This window comes from Echeneis naucrates, chromosome 2, assembly GCF_900963305.1.
Source record: "Echeneis naucrates chromosome 2, fEcheNa1.1, whole genome shotgun sequence".
NCBI lineage: Eukaryota > Metazoa > Chordata > Actinopteri > Carangiformes > Echeneidae > Echeneis > Echeneis naucrates.
In genome coordinates, this window is record NC_042512.1 from 7228029 (window position 1) to 7240238 (window position 12210).

Consider the following 12210-nt stretch of genomic DNA (forward strand, 5'->3'; position numbering starts at 1 on the left):
GCTTTGTTGAGCTAAAGAGGCAAATAAAATTATCTAAATTAGCTTTATTTTCAAATGCTTGTGTGGTGCTTTCTGTACCTCAAAATGTTTTACATCTGAATGTATGAATGTTTACATCTGAATCACATGTGATTTCACAAAGGCAAAGTAAAGTAAACACAAAGGCTGCCCCACAGGGGCCTCCTGTCAGATACAGTGAGAGTTCACTTCTGTCACTCTGGTTAATGAGACATTAGAGAAAAATGCCCGTGGTTTCCCCGTCGGGGAATCGAACCCCGGTCCTTTGCGTGACAGGCGGAGATACTGTCCACTATACTAAAGAGCTTTAACTGCTTACACTTCCAACCAGTGGAGCCCCCTGGTGGTCATTAGATAGACTGCAGGTGGAAGTCTCAGTACTTTTTAACCAGCACATCCACTTTTATAGAAAGTTTATGGTCATTAACTTATCAGATACAACAATAACACAAAGTTACAATGATCAGTCCAGGGACACTTCTGTGCGCCTTTCTGCGCATGCGCTCAACCATTTGAAGCGAACGTGAGATAGTATGACTTATGCATCCGTGTCATGTTGGAGATCAGTGAAAGACAGGAAATGCCTCAGACCGCTGAGCCATCCTGGCACGTGTGTCCAGGTGCCAGTCTCTCTCTCTCAACCCAACCGGTCGAGGCAGATGGCCGCCCCCCCTGAGCCTGGTTCTGCCTCTTAAACAAAGTTTTTCCTTGCCACTGGCACCAAGTGCTTGCTCATCGGGGGATCTGTTGAGTCTCTAAATAATTTTAGAGTTTTGTCGAGACCTGCTCTTTACGTGAAAATGATTGATGTAACTTTGTTGTGATTTGGTGCTCTACAAATAAATCTGATTTGATTGGTGGAGCGGCAGTGGAGCATTGTTACGGTTGTAATGATTCAATCCATTGTGCTCTGCACGCGTGGGTTGGAATCCCATCCTCGTCGGTACATATTTGCCCATCAAAGTGAGTCCACAATTCACAAAGACCGCCTGATTAGATGGCACAGAGGCTCAAAATTAGCATTTCTTCACATGTGTAGAGTGGACAAATACAGGTTGTTTCCATTTTCCATTCTTTGATCAGCTAAGCCACAGCACCACTCTGAAGTTCATGTATATGCAGTTATGATTCTTAACAATTTTTGTCACCTGTGAAAAGTGGTCACCAAATTTCCTTCTGCTAAACACAAAATTAAAATGCAGATTTGAAACCATCTGATGAAGAGATGAAAAGGAGCAGTCAGCTGGGTACAACAGTGGTCAGGGCTGTATGATGTATGTTTATATTGAAACACTGACAGGTCTCCACTAATGCCATCTTTGATTTACTCTGGGTTCCAGGCCTCGTTGGTGCAGTCGGCAGAGTGCTAATCTCATAATTTGAAGGTGGTGAGTTGGAGCCTCACACCTTTAGTTCCACTTCCAGGCCATGGAAGCAACAATGAGAAGTCATTTCCACTGTGTGCTAGCAGTGGATGGTTTCCATCATCCACCTCTGGGTTTTGGGCCCAGCACTCTTCCACTGCTCCACTCTGCTCACAGGTGATGTTACCAACCTGTGATCTTGATGATGATTTCTTTACTTTCTGCTTCAAATCTTAAAAAAATAAATAAAAATCCATCAATGACGGAGAATTCTCGGTTAATGCAAGCCCTGGTGGTAAGCATAGCTGTCCTTCCAAGCAGTTAGCCAGGGTTTGATTCCCAGCCATCGTAGCTTACTAAAAAGAGCACATCATCCGCGAAGTCCTCCGGATACTGACCTGGAACCCCTCCTCACCACGGCTGTGCCTCAAAATCCTGTCCATGAATATCACTAATAGAATGGGACAGCAAGCACAGCCCTGCTGGACGCCAACACCCACAGCTTACTGCCACAGTGTAGCCACAATGTCCCCTCAGGGAATCAAAATCCCAGTCTTCCACATGACAGGCAAAAATCCTGTCTGCAAGGGTTTAAAATGACGATCGTCCCTGGGTGGGCCCGAACCACCATCCTTTCGGTTAACAGCCGAACGCGCTGACCGATTGCGCCACAGAGACACATGAAGTTTTCCATGTTCGAGACTGAAGTTCCAGCTAGAATTATCCTAAATTGGTCCATCTTGAATGATTTCCAAATATCTTTGATATGAGGATTTAACATGGGACGTCCCTGGGTGGGCTCAAACCTCCATCCTTTCAGTTTACAGGCAAACACGCAACACACTCACCATCATAAGACAGGTCATTTTCACAGCAAGGAACAACTCACTGTATGAAAATAAGGACATGGACAGATGGAAACTATTCACAAATACATTCAAAAATCATGTAAGAACAACATCCACGGGGTACAAACTGAAATTCCAAAGATCTTTCTTGAACAAATCAACATTGATAAATAATAACAAGGTAAAATGAATTGGAATTCACACTGTAAATACTGGGGGTGTACACAAGGGTTTGTATGTATGTATGTATGTATGTATGTATGTATGTATGTATGTATGTATTTATTTATTTATTTACTTATCTATCTGCTCTGGTTGAATGCTCTAAAAGTGTGTGACTTTTCTTTCTCAACTAGTACATAATGTCCAATGTTGTGTCTATTTATTCATTTCTGTAAATAGTGCATATGTTGGAAACGTGAAAATAACTGATAGATTTTTTTTTTTTTATAATAAAAGAGAAAAAAACACCTGATCTCATGTGATCTTGGAAGCTAAGCAGGGACAGGCCTGATTAGTAGTTGTATGGGAGACCGCCTGGCAATACCAGGTGCTTTAAGCTTTTTCACTTAGAGGACAGTGCTGTTCTAATGTGACAAACCAAAACAGCATTTTATCATTTATTTTGAGCATGTTTGGACTTTTGGACACAGTACTGATCACATCAAAAACTGAAATTACCTTCTTCTATCGTATAAATTTGACAATGTGAGAGAAAACAAAGAGGAAATACAGTTTAAAGAAAGACAAATGAGTGACTGAACATACTGAAGAAGGTAGCAAGTCACTTGAAAGTAATACAGTAATAGTTGAATCATCCTGAAGCTCTAACGAATGCTGTAAATGAACTACGATCTGTAATAAACAATTTAACTATAGAAAATGATTCTGCGACTGAGCCCCCCGTCTCTCCTCATTTCTCTGGGCTTGATTCACCTTCTCCACCGGTTGTTGGAATGCCATAGACAGGGCCATACAGCTGTTAGAGATTCAGGAGGGGGGAAACGCCGGTGTAGTTTCAGAAAAAACTAACCTTCCTCTGGTGTTCGGGTCGGGATTTTTTGGATTTTCTGCTCACAGGTGATGTTACCAACCTGTGATCTTGATGATACCCTACAGTATGTAGATCTACATGATCCTTGCCAAATACTATTTGCTGACTGGTGAAAAATAGCAGCTTTTCAGACTCACAACAAAGTGGTTGCTGTGTTGAACAGATGGAAATTTGGTGATTGACTGCTTTTCATAGGAGACAATTGTGTCACAACGGCCAGGCATATTGGCAACGTAACACTAAGGGCTCGTCCGGGATTTGAACCCGGGACCACCGTAAGCGAGAATCCTACCCCTAGACCAACGAGCCATTAGCAGCACTGTCTTTTAGGGAGCAGAGCACACCACGCACACCACGTTTGTCTTTGGAGCTTCATTAACTGTGTGCATTCTACTGTGGAGTTCATGAGAAAAATGGGAGGAGTCTTTGATCTCTCCACCACAGAGTGCACACTGTCAACGAAGCTCCAAAGACAAATGTGGTCCTGCCAGATACCTTTGAGTTCTGCAGACAGAAGCAACAACAAAACTGGAACTAATTTTCAGATGTTGCCCCTTACTTTAGTGTTCCTGGTCTGTTTTAACTACTCTCAAATGAACACTTAAGTTTTTATTTTAAACTCTTCAGCTGTTAAAACTGTCTCAGAGTGTGTCTCAGTTAACATGAGTAACTGCAGTGAAAATAAAACTGGGCACTGAAAATGTATTCCAAAATGAACATGTAAAAAAGAAGTAGATAACCAGAGACCAAACTCCTCAACATGAAGTTGTGTGTGTGTGTGCATGTGAATTCATGCACATGAGTGGCATTTGGCACTCCCTGCACACGCTAGCATGTTAGCACAGCGAAGTTAGCTCAATGGGTAGGCTGCTGGCTTAGTATGTATTTGTATCAATAATCTTCACAGCTGCTCTGAATGGTGACAGTGGGGCAGCCTTTGTGTTTACATCTGAGAGGGATTGAGAATAACCTTCACCTATATAACCTGTGAATAACATGCACCCACCACCCAAAACAGAGAGGAGAGAGGAGGCTTCATCAGATGGTTTTTCTTTTCGCCTTCTGCTTTCGACAGCTTTGGGTTTCCAAGATACTGTGACAGGTAAAACACCACTGCTCAGAGGTGGCTGTGCTGCAGTCTCCTTTAGCGCCGTAGGTTCAAATCTCACTCCTGACAGCCTGTGCTCTGACTCAACTTCTTTGTCTGAGGGCCCTCTTATTTTCAAAAATTACTGAGTGTTTGAGATTCAAACCAACGACCTTCTTATTGTAGGTCAACATTTAGCCTGTAACCAGGACTAATCAACTTGTCTCTGGGGCGCAATCGGTCAGCGCGTTTGGCTGTTAACTGAAAGGATGGTGGTTTGAGCCCACCCAGGGACGTACTACCTTTAATTCACTGGTATTATAGTTCACAAATGGAAGAACAGAGGTTTTTACGTTGATGCTCAGTTATCTCCATTTAGTGGACAGATGGTTGAAGTTAACTCCTGAAAAGAGGAAGTGACTTTTCCTCAGATCAAACTGTTGAAGGAGAACGAGCAGCTTCTTCTCTTCACATGTTTCCTCACTGACTCACTGCAGATTTTTACAGAACAACATCAACAACTAATAACTCCACAACGAGACTGTGTGACGTCACTGGAGATCAAAGGCATTTCCTGCCTTTCATTGATCTCTCACGTGACTCATGTTCACTTCAAATGGATGCGCACAGCTCCTCATTAGTATAGTGGTATAGTATAGTATTTATTATTTTTTTTTATATATTTTATTGTATTTTACGTTGCATATGTTTACTTGAGTTGGTCTGCAGCAGCAGGGTGGCAGTGGGGGGTTGGAAATTAAAGAAAAGACAAAGGGACTTTTGTTACTGTAAATTACTGTGATGAGTGCTGATTCTCTCAAATAAAAATATGTTTCAAACAAACAAACAAACCAAATCAATTAAACGGCTTTGCTTTGTCGTGACACCGTGTTTCCCACACAGGTTCAAACACAAGCTCCTCCTTTGTTCTTCCACTGAGTGAGACGGAGCTCTGATGTCACTCCTCAGTAAGGAAAGTCGCTATTGGCTGTCAATAGAATTCGGTTCATTTTATTTGATAATTGTTTATTCATTATTCTTTTGTATGCTGACAGCATACAGTATGTTTGCTGTCAGTGGAGGAAACTCTCAGACAGGACTAATAGTCATGTTTGGGATGTTCCTGGATTTGAGTTGAATGAGTGTAAATTCTCACTGATTTTAACACACGTTCACACATCCACCTCTATTCAGACATGGAGTTTACATATTGTTTGGAATTCTAATGTGAATGTCACAAGCAGCATTTTTTTTATTATTAATGTTAAGACCCAGAAAGCAGCATATTTGATTGATTGTTGTACCAACCTGAAGATGATCAGTGTTTATAGCTCATAACCTGATCACAGATCAATAATCAGCCATTGGAAGACGCTCTGAAACTTTCTTCTGCAGTCAGAACTCATCCACCTTCAGACTGGACATCTTCTGACTGTAGAACTGGAGCTTTTTATACATCTCACTGCAGCACAATAAAGTCCTCTGTGAGTATTGTGTGTCCCACAGTGTACATGACATCTGAGCAGCAATACTTCCACCTGCTGGAGATTTATTGTTACTACAGCTGTAAAATAAATCTATCAGAACATGAACTCAGTCTGTAGAATCCAGAAGATTAATGATACACTTTGTCCTGCTGTTATGGAATCAAATCCTACTTCAGGTTTTCTATATATTCAATTAATGGGCACTGTTGGGGATCAAACAGAAAAGGACAAACGTATTAAACAAGATTTTTCTTTTCTTTTAATTAACAGAAATTTACATCATTCTGAAGTAAAACTAAAAAAATGGACAAAAACAGGCCCTGTTTAAGAAACGTTAACTAAGCATAAGGAGACTTAAGCTTAAACTGACTCATAAATGGCACACTGCAATTTACAACATTTCCTGTCATAGCATATGCACTACTTGAAATTTTGAGGAAATCGTTTGCCTCGTAAGTAAAACAGTGCAGTTTTTCCTGGACCTCATAGGCCAAAGTAGCAATCGTGCGCGTTGCATAATGCCCAGCTCTGCTCTGGATCCAGCCTGTGTACAAAATCAGGTGAATGTGATGGCTGATGATGACTGAGCTCTTAGTGTAACACATCACGGATTCTACTTCTCCCACATGAATGCCCACATGAATTGAGGTTTAAACCACTAACTTCTCATTATTAACTAAAGTTGTGCCCCGTGTGAGGCTCGAACTCACGACCTTCAGATTATGAGACTGACGCGCTGCCTACTGCGCCAACGAGGCCTATAATGAACAGAGCACCCAAAGGATCTCGGGCGCGTCGGGGGCACCCTGCACAGCACAGACTAACCTCAGGAGAACAGACCGTTGCCAAAAGGAACATAATCAAAATCAAAAATGTGGCAACTTTCATAAATCTGACCTGCAGGGATTATCACAACATTCACAAAAACCAACAACAACCCAAATCAAATGTTTTTATATATTTTATTGTATTTTACGTTGCATATGTTTACTTGTGTTGGTCTGTAGCAGCAGGGTGGCAGTGGGGGGTTAGAAATTACGGGGAAAAAGAAAAGACAGAGGGACACTTGCTACTGTAAATTACTGTGATGAGTGCTGATTCTCTCAAATAAAAATATGTTTAAAACAAACAAACAAACCAAATCAATTAAACGGCTTTGCTTTGTCGTGACACCGTGTGAAACTCCTCCTTTGAAGCTGCTTCAAAGAATTTCCAAAATGTGATTCACACCTAACACAAAGGCTGCCCCACTGTCACCATTCAGAACAGCTGTGAAGCTTATTGATCATTCATTGACTGATTATTAATGATCAGCTCAGAACCAAACAGTGTATCTGAAGCACAGGAAAGAGTTCTGCTCTCCAACACTCTGCTATCCACAGTTCATCACTTTTATTTTCTCAACATGTCTCAACATGTCTCTCATATATGCAGAGGATCTGGTAATGGAAGCGTAATGTGTATAATGCAGGTGGCCTTTACTGTAAAGTGGTTTGTTTTAATGTAGGACTCTGCAAGTTTCCCGGTTGGGGAGCTACAGAGGATGTTGGAGAATCTCTGTAATCTGCACAACATTAAAATCTGACAGTGTTATAGTTGGCTTTGTTTAAAGACAGCATGTATCCTTACTCTGTACTTTTCCACTGAACCTAAGTTTCTGTTTTTCACCTGTCCACTGAGCTCCTGTTACACAGTGTGTGACCTTGAAGGTCCAGAATTATAAGATAACATTTATAGAACTGGTCTACAGACCAGGAGGAGGATGAAACTGTTCTATCTATTCAGCTACAGTCGGTCTGTTACAGTAGATACACACCCACAACAACACCCACACACATTGTTGAACACATTCTAAGAACAAGTCATGGACAGAGGACACTGCAAACTGAACGTTTGCATGTCAAACTGAACGTACTGAGCAGAGTGGCGCAGTGGAAGCGTGCTGGGCCCATAACCCAGAGGTCGATGGATCGAAACCGTCCTCTGCTATTTATACACACTACATGAGATTTTCAGCAGCACTGATTAACCGGAAAACACTGAGAACTCTGTCTGTAATATCTATAATATTGATCATTGTAACCTACAGCTGATGAAAACCCAGAAGTACTTTTTATTCTACAACATCTGACTTTAGCAATAAGGAACTGCTGGGAGACATGAAGACTGTGCAGTTAAGTGACTGGTCAGAGAGAGTGCTGTGTCCTTTTAATGAAACTGTTATGAATTTAACTCAACAACCTTAAACTTTATCAATGAGACACTGAACCCAGGATCTCCTGTTTACTAGACAGGCGCTTTGACCAACTAAGCCACAGCACCACTCTGATGTACAGGGATGTATTTTGGATCTGAAAATACCCCCAACATAAGTGGCTGACCATCATGAGTCTGAACAAGGTTTCTTTAGCATAAAATAAACTGTCACATTAATGTCCTGAATGATCTGACCTTTTCCTGTTCCATCAGTAACCATCAAAGGAGATGCTGATTCTGTGATGTCACAAAGGTTCTAATGACATCACAGAGATCAAAGACTCCTCCCACTTTTTAGTCATGACCTCCACCATAGAGTGCACACTGTTAATGAAGCTCAAAACACAAACGTAGTCATGCCAGATACCTTTGAGTTCTGCCAACAGAAGCAACAACAGAACTGGAACTACTTTTCACTGCTATGCCGATGATCCCCTCCTGTTTGTGCCTAACAGCTGTGACTATAATGTGAACCACTGAAGGGAAGAAGATGCATCACCTGAACAGGGACTTGAACCCTGGACCCTCAGATTAAAAGTCTGATGCTCTACCGACTGAGCTACTCAGGCTTCTGATGCTCGCATAATTCAAATGAAATTCGATTAATCATTCCAACTTGGCTAATTGGACAATCAGCCATTTCCCAGCCAGGGTCTGATACTGCAGGTCATCAAGACTGTTAAAGGAACTGAGATTCTAGTCCCAACCACTAACTTGTGATTATTAACAAGTCAGTGCTCAGGTTAAGGCAACATTTGTGACGTTCAGATGTTCTTAATCCCCATGTCCCGACCATTGATAAAACTTGCTGATTTGAAATCACCAACACTACCCCAACTAATAGCACTTACTGCTCTCACAGCACAAGTCTGTGCTTCAGTTCGGGAAATGTTGATTCATGAATTGACTGATCTCACAAAGAGAGAGAAGACCTTATGCACAAGAATCCATCAGTGTCTCTGATTGGAGTGATCCGGGTTAGATCTGAAGAAAACATGGCTCCAAGAATTAATGTTGTTTTTGTAAATTAACACTGAATGTGGAAAAAGAGAGCAAAGAGAATAGAAGTCACATTCAGCAATTTTTTACCGTACATATGATCTGAGGAAGTGACTTTTCCTCAGATCAAACTGTTGAAGGAGAACGAGCAGCTTCTTCCTCACTGACTCACTCAACTTCTGTCTCCTGGGTTTGGATTTGAGCCTCTTTCTCAGGAGCACACACAGAAAAAATAAGATTTTCTATTCCAACATTATACGTGATGTCCTCGTGTATGAATGAATGTTTCACTGATGCTGATTTTTCAAAACAACATCAACAACTAATAACTCCACAACGAGACTGTGTGACGTCACTGGAGATCAAAGGCATTTCCTCTCTTTCATTGATCTCCAACATGACACAGTGCATACGTCACACTCTCTCACGTTCGCTTCAAATGGATGAGCGCATGCGCACAAAGACACACAGTCCCTGGACTGATCACTGTAACTTTGTGTTATTGTTGTAAATGAAGTCAGAGTGTATTGAAGTCTATGGGGTTTCATATGGCGGTTTCACAAAAGTCACACACCACATAATGTTCCTCGTTCTTGCTCTTAGTTAGTATAGTGGACAGTATCTCCACTTCTCACGTGGAAGACTGGGGCTCGATTCCCCGACGGGGAGAGCAAGTGCATTTTTAGCTCATTTTAGTTCAATAGCTCATTAACCAGAGTGATAGAAATGAACTCTCTCTGGATCTGACTAATCATATTCGTCGCGCTCGCTGCCAGCTGTTTTGTTTTGAAAACCAACTGGATTCTCTTGCATTTTGAAAGCCCGACTTCCTGCCTGTCTCATCGGCGAGAAAATAAAAGATACAGTCAAATAAAGAAAAAATGAAAAACAAGTCCCTCATTTTTTTGAGGGAGTTCCTGTTTTCTGTTGAAGTGAAGTGAAAGAGCATCCCCGTGACCTTACTGTGACCTGTGGATCTCATTTCTGCCAGCCAGAGTCTGCTACACGTGAAAATAACGTACCTTTATGAATGGTAGAATCTGAAAACTTTCACAGGATACATAGAAAATATTATCAGCAAAAGTCACAAATATTTTTAGAATTTTATTGCAAAGAATATCACAATACGTAGAAAATATGTTGTAAGACCGACGGCATAGGTCTCACATTGAGTGATGATTTAGAAAATATTCATTTTACACCAAAATATAAAAAAGAAAACTTTTTCTGGTATATATGTCACTGACCCAAACACAAATGAGCGAGGACAAAAAAAACCAAAACAAAGCAAAGCAAAAAAAAAAAAAACAAAGACCAATCAAGTTACAGTTTACGTTTGGTCAACCAGCAAAGATCCTGTCTTTTTCTTGACAGTTGTCACAACCAAACGGTTTCCCTTCTGTATGGACCTCCATGTGTAATTTAAGGCTTTTCTTTCATCATCTTTTCCCAAAAACATCACAGCTGAAGTGTTTCTCTTCTGTATGGACCTTCATATGTGGTTTAATGCGTTTCTTTAGTTTAAATCTTTTCCCACAAACATCACAGCCGAAGGGTTTCTCTTCTGTATGGACCCTCATATGTGGTTTAATGCTTTTCTTTAGTTTAAATGTTTTCCCACAAACATCACAGCTGAAGGGTTTCTCCTCTGTATGGACCTTCATGTGTATTTTAAGTATTCCCTTTTCTTTAAATGTTTTCCCACAAACATCACAGCTGAAGGGTTTCTCTTCTGTATGGACCTTCATGTGTGGTTTAATGTTTTTCTTTAGTTTAAATGTTTTCCCACAAACATCACAGCTGAAGGGTTTCTCTTCTGTATGGACCTTCATGTGTATTGTAAGTATTCCCTTTAGTTTAAAATTTTTCCCACAAACATCACAGCTGAAGGGTCTCTCTTCTGCGTGGACTGCCATGTGTGATTTCAGGTTTCGCCTTAGTTTAAATGTTTTCCCACAAACATCACAGCTGAAGGGTCTCTCTTCTGTGTGGACTACCATGTGTTTTTTAAGGTTTTCCATTAGTTTAAATGTTTTCCCACAAACATCACAGCTGAATGGTCTCTCTTCTGTGTGGACTACCATGTGTTTTTTAAGGTTTCCCACGAAATTAACCGTTTTCCCACAAACATCACAGCTGAAAGATTTCTCCTCTGTATGGACCGTCATGTGTTTTTTAAGGCCTGCCTTTAGTTCAAAAATTTTCCCACAAACATCACAGCTGAATGGTTTCTCTCCTGTATGGACCCTCATGTGCATGTTAAAGATTCCCTTTCGGTTAAATCTTTTCCCACAAACATCACAGCTGAAGGGTTTCTCTCCTGTGTGGACTACCATGTGTGATTTAAGATCATATTTTCGCTTAAATCTTTTGCCACAAAATGAGCAGCCAAACGGTCTCTCTTCTGCGTGAACTTGCATGTGAAAATTAAGATTGCCCTTCCACAAAAAACTTTTCCCGCAAACATCACAACGGTGATGTTTCTCCCCTGTGTGGGTCTTCATATGAGTCTTAAGAAAAAACGTTTTTTTCCCACGCTCAGGGCAGCTGATGGGTTTCTCATTGTTGTCACGTGTAACATTTACATCATCTTCATCTATTTTCACATCTGACTGGGCCACTCTGGTTTCATGATAATCATCTTCACTGATTTCAGTATCAGAGGAGTCTGAGACCTCTTCCTCTGGATCTGGATCTGGTTGAAGAGGACTCTGTGGATCACAGCTCCTGGCCGGTTCATTCATCTCTTCATCCTCACTCTTCACCTGAAACGGCCTCACAGGGTTCCTGGTCTCCTCCAGTCCTGGTACCTGGTCCTCCTCCTGTTCCTGTTTAAGGACTGGACTCTCTGAATCCTCCGGATCCGGACTGGAGGTGAACTCAGTAGGAACCTCTTTTGTCACCATCAGCTGCTGAACATCTGGAGGAAACGATTCAATAATGAATCCTCTTTATTAGCTACAATATGAACACAGTTATTCCTCCAGCTGTTTCATTCTACATCTGCCAAATACAGTCCTCAGCCTTTCTCACTCATAAAAACAACCGACCCGTTTTGTGGATCAGGACTCGGGGCTGCAGCAGCTCCAGCTGGCTC

At 41.3% G+C, this 12210-nt stretch overlaps 4 non-coding genes across 4 annotated transcripts; 1 reads left to right on the plus strand and 3 right to left on the minus strand.

Moving 5' to 3' along the window:
• Positions 1 to 1986: 1986 nt before the first annotated feature.
• Positions 1987 to 2060, minus strand: trnan-guu (transfer RNA asparagine (anticodon GUU)). The gene has a single exon. It is a non-coding gene; the product is annotated as a tRNA-Asn (tRNA).
• A 4483-nt stretch (positions 2061 to 6543) lies between these two features.
• Positions 6544 to 6616, minus strand: trnam-cau (transfer RNA methionine (anticodon CAU)). Its single transcript has one exon. It is a non-coding gene; the product is annotated as a tRNA-Met (tRNA).
• Positions 6617 to 7775: 1159 nt separating this feature from the next.
• Positions 7776 to 7847, plus strand: trnam-cau (transfer RNA methionine (anticodon CAU)). The gene has a single exon. It is a non-coding gene; the product is annotated as a tRNA-Met (tRNA).
• Positions 7848 to 8610: 763 nt separating this feature from the next.
• On the minus strand, positions 8611 to 8683 carry trnak-uuu (transfer RNA lysine (anticodon UUU)). Its single transcript has one exon. It is a non-coding gene; the product is annotated as a tRNA-Lys (tRNA).
• Positions 8684 to 12210: the final 3527 nt, after the last annotated feature.